This window comes from Ursus maritimus (genome assembly GCF_017311325.1).
Source record: "Ursus maritimus isolate PB19 chromosome X unlocalized genomic scaffold, ASM1731132v1 scaffold_X1, whole genome shotgun sequence".
NCBI lineage: Eukaryota > Metazoa > Chordata > Mammalia > Carnivora > Ursidae > Ursus > Ursus maritimus.
In genome coordinates, this window is record NW_024423319.1 from 51,209,573 (window position 1) to 51,214,642 (window position 5,070).

Genomic DNA, 5,070 nt, shown 5'->3' on the forward strand with positions numbered 1-5,070 from the left:
CTTCTAAAAGTTCTGATTTTGCACTCCGCTACTTATACTATTTTCCAGTAGCCAGCTTAAGGAAGAGTCCTCCCCCCGCCATGGTTTATCTTCAGATATATTGCCTCGGGTTCATGTCTCCACACCTCCTACCTTGCAAAAAATGGTCACTTTTCTATTTGTAGAATTGTAGCGATTCTTTTCTCAGATCTCTGGTTGATTTCCCAGATGTTTAGAATGATTTGGTAACTATCTAGTTGCATTCCAGGGACCAGATGAAATTAGGGTCCCCTACTCCTCCACCATCTTAACTTCTCCCCAACAACTTTTTTAAAGAGTTGTTCAGTACTAGAAGTTTCCCTTGGGAGATGGTAAACAACTTGTCACCAAAGTTAGACTAGATAACCTGTCAGCAATGCTATCAAAGGGATTCCTGATTTGTGTGGTGGCAATACCACACTGTTTTGATTACTGTCACTTTATAAAAGTATTTAAATTAGTGTTAGCCTTGTAACTTTGTTCTTTTCTTTTGCAGTTTATTGCATTTTTATATGAATTTTAGAATCAGCTTGTAAATTTCTTTTTAAAAAAAGCTCACTGGGGCTTTGTAGGAATGCATTGTTTCTATGGGTCAATTTGGGAACAATTAGCATCATTATAAAACAGACTTTCAATCTATGAAAAAGGTATATATCTCTATTTATTAAAATTTTTTCTAACTTCTCTCAGTAATGGTTTCTGTTTTCATTTAAAGGTTTCACTTCTTTTGTCATATCTATTCCTAAATAGTTCATAATTTTGATACTATTGTAAATGGTATTTTAAAAATGTTAGTTTTCCATAGTTTATTGCTAATATATAGAAATACAATTGATTTTCGTATATTGGTCTTACATTTTACAACTTTGTTAAATTCATTTATGAGTTGTTGTAGCTTTTTTGGTAGATTCTATTGGATTTTCAACATAGACAATCATGTCTTCTGCAAATAAAGACAGTTTTACTTCTTTGCAATTAGATGTATTTCATTTCTCTTTAATGCTGGATAGCACAAGCTAGAATCACTAGTAATTATGTTGAATAGAAGTGGCAAGAATTATTGTAGTTATTCAACTTCTTGATTTCAAAATTTAGGAGAAAGGTATAGTAATCAGGACCGTGTGGTTCTCTCAAAAATAAATCCAAAATAAACCAATCATTTATGGTCAATTGATTTTTGACAAGAGAAATATTCAACGGGAAAATAATAGTCTTTTCAACAAATGGTGTTGAGTCAGCGTATACACATGAAAAACAATTAAGTTGGATCTCTACCTCACATCATATACAAAAATTAACTCAAAAATGGATCAAAGACCTAAATGGGAAAACTAAATCTATAAAACTCTTAGGAGAAAACAGAGGTGTAAATATTCCTGACTTCGGTTTCTTATATATAAAACACCAAAGGCAAGCGAACAAAAAAAAAAAAAACCCAGATAAATTGAACTTCATTAAAATTAAATACTTTTGTGCTTCAGAGGATACCATCAAGAAAGTGGAAAGATAGCCCACAGAAAATATTAAGGGTCTAGAATTTAGAATATATAAAGAACTCTAACAACTCAACAATAAAGACAAATAATCCAATGTAAAAAAAAGAGCAAAAGATTTATATGAACATTTCTCAAAAGAAGATATGAAAATGGCTGATAGGCACGTAAAAATATGTTCAATATTGGCCATTAAGGAAATGCAAATCAAAGACACAATGAGATATCACTTCACTCTCACTATCATGGCTATAATTGAGAAGACAGGAAATAAGTGTTGGCAAGGATGTAAAGATATTTGAACCCTTTCTTATGGGAATATAAAATGGTGCAGCTGCTTTGGGCAACAGTTTGGCAGTTTTTTAAAAAGTTAAATATAGAATTGCCATATGACTCAGCAATTTCACTCTTAGTTATATAACCAAGAGTATAGAAACTATATGTCCTCACAAAAACTTATATGTGAATATTTATGCCACCATTATTCATAATAGTCAAAAGATTTAAACAACCCAAATGTCCATCAACTTATGAATGGATAAATAAAATGTATTATATCCATACAAGGGTATTATTCAGCCAAAAAATTAAACTGATTCATGTTATAACATGGATGAGCCTTGAAAACATTATGGTAAGTGAAAGAAGCCTATCACAGAAGGGTCACATATTATGTGATTCCATTTACATGAAATGTCCGGAATAGGCAAATCCAGAGAGACAAAAGTAACTTAGTGGATCCCAGGGGTTTGAAGGAGGGGGAATGAGGAATGACTAATGATTATGAGGTTTATTTTTCAGATGATAGAAAATGTTCAGGCATTATAAAATGGTGATGGTTGCACAACTTTGTGAATATACTCATAACCACTGAATTGTTTACTTTGAAAGGGTTATGGTATGTGAAATATCTCAATTAAAAAATAATTTTATATGGTGAACAGCCATAGAAAACAGAGATATTGTTTCCCTCCAGAGATTGCTGTCCATTATAAATGATAAACTCAAGATTCCCCTCCTATAATGTACCCTACTGCATGGTATCTTCTAGTCCTCTTTCAGTAAACCTGTGGGAATTGGGGCTCAGGGAACTGGTACAAATACTGATATCCTAGCAACTGCTATTGCTGGTGTTACTAAACTATTCTTTGACTCTGACCCTGGAGATTTGTGTCTTCTGCCAGCATCTATGAAACTGGCCAACTAACTTGTTAACTTGTAAATAGAGTAAAATTTATATGTTGAAGTCCCTAGTATCTCAGAATATGACTTTATTTGATGATAGGGTCTTTAAAGAGGTAAATAAGCTAAAATGAGGTCAGTAGGATATGCTTTAATCCAATATGACTCATGTTCTTATAAGAAAAGTTTAGGACAGAGACATACAGAGGAAGACCATGTGAAGATACAGGAAAAAGATGGCCATCTGCAAGCTGAGGAGAGAGGCCTGAGAAGAAACCAACCCTGCCAATACTTCAGTCTGAGACTTCCAACCTCCAGAATTGGAAGAAAATAAATTTCCATTTAAGCCACCCAGTCTGTTGTACTTTGTTATGACAGCCCTAGCAACTAATATAATAACTAAAAGATTGTTTTGGTAAGTATGGAACTTAAAAAAGGTCTCATAGTCCTATGGGAATTTTTATATACACTACATTAGAGCCTCTTTTGTACAGAAAATATAACTTTACTGTGGCCCAATATTTATTTATTTTTTCTCTGGTATCTTTCCTTTACAAATATTTGCATGCACACTGACAATTCTATATTCTGTCTCTCCTATCTCTAGGTCTCATGGTTCTTTTTTTTACAACATAATTCCTCAGCTCTTGGGTAGAATCATAACAGAAGTGACAGTTTATTCCTTCATCACATCCTGTACTTTCTAAAGCATCTTCTAACATCTATATGACTATCAAGTAGATATCATATAGAAATGTATTACAGAGAAATGTATCTTAGAAACTTATGAATGATAAATAGAATTCGTAGATATACAAAGAGAAGAGTTATTCTCTTATGAAATCTTATTCTTCATGTTTAATTTTGGAATCAGAATTGACTTAATTTTATCACATGGTCTTTTCAAATGAAGCAGTTTGTTTTATGATCTGATTTTTTTCTAGAAACATTTCAAAGAATGAATAGAAGTATTCATAGCTTTTCTCAAAACAAAGTAATATGTTACAATCTTTTGAAGCTAGATAGTGTATTTCTAGCAAGATATACCCAGTTCTGGAGAGCCATGTAGATAGCTGCTTTGACAAAGTAACAAAACCCATTTGCTGATTTCTCAGAAGAATAGTATTTCTAGCAATAGTAGAATATTCATAGGCAATCATAGTTTAAGAGTACATCCCTGGGATTCCCTAAAGGCACAAATGAATTCTCAAGAGTAATCCTTTTCACTACGTACTTCAAATAATATATTCCCAAACATATAGTTATCTTTTTTATGAAGACATAGAAACATTTTCTGACTGAACAATAGACAATGACTTAATTGAGATTTCCTCTTTTTAGGATAAAAATTATGGAAAATAAGGAAATTTTTATCCCTGGAATTATTGAGTAAATGAAAAACTAAACATTTAGTGACTCCAGGTAAGATGAATTCACTAGGAGAAGCTGACTATAAAATTCCAGATAACCAGCTAAAAAGTGAAAACAAAATTAGGGGAATTCATGGGTGTGTTGTTGTTGTTTTAATGAATACATTCAATCAACAAAATCAGTTGTTGATTTCTTTCTCATCAAGGTGCCTGTATGTTCTTCCTGGTTGACTTGGGACCAGCTCAAAGGAAAACTGCTCTGCTCTTAGTCTTATCTGGTTCATTTTTCCTTCTAAGTATAGAAAAACAGATTGAGTGAATTATACTCTTACAAAACTTCTGTGTTCCCCATTTTCCCACTAGGTGTTCCTGCTAAAACTAGCAAGAAGAGAGTAGCAACTTGAAGATCACAATTCTTTGACCTTATCCATTCTACTTCAGCTGAAAATTCCCATGGTCATATCATAGTTTGTACAAAATGTTGTATGCAAACCCTCTGCTTCAGAATCACTTAGAGAACTTGCTTAAAGTGCAGATTCCTCAGCGCCTCCCTCCCCAATGATTCTGATTCAGTAGGTCTAAGGTGAAACTTAATAATATGCATTTTTACAAAGTCCCTATGTGATTCTCTTCCAAGTAAATTGTTTACCACACTTTGAGGAACACTGCTTTAGACATGAGTGTGTCAAGGTGGGGGAATAGTTAAAAGACTTCTCATTTAAAGTCCTCTGCTTTCCTTGTAAAGTAGACGAGTTTGTCTGTTTTTCTGCCCCTCATCCCATTGGCACACTTTGATATATTCTTCAATATCTAAACCAAAGTAAAACCTTTTATGATAATTTCCCCCACCCAGTTGATCAATCTTATTTTGAGTCACTAGGGTATCCCATACATGTTTTTATTATGGTACTCATCACATACAGTAACAACTATCTCTGTCTCCTTAAATCTTGGTGTTCCTTAGGGTTTTGTTTTTGTCTTCCTCTTTCCTTACTCTTTACACATTC

At 33.2% G+C, this 5,070-nt stretch overlaps 1 long non-coding RNA gene across 2 annotated transcripts in view; it reads left to right on the top strand.

Annotated features, from left to right (window-relative positions):
* LOC103673018 overlaps positions 1-4,807 on the top strand; it is a 30,751-nt gene extending 25,944 nt beyond the window's left edge. The window contains exons 3-4 of one of the 2 annotated variants that reach the window (XR_571280.2): positions 2,875-3,108; positions 4,427-4,807. This is a non-coding gene — a long non-coding RNA (uncharacterized LOC103673018). Of the gene's footprint in view, positions 1-2,874; positions 3,109-4,034; positions 4,084-4,426 lie in introns of those variants that run through there. The other variant, XR_005834800.1, reaches the window with a different exon arrangement.
* Positions 4,808-5,070: the final 263 nt, after the last annotated feature.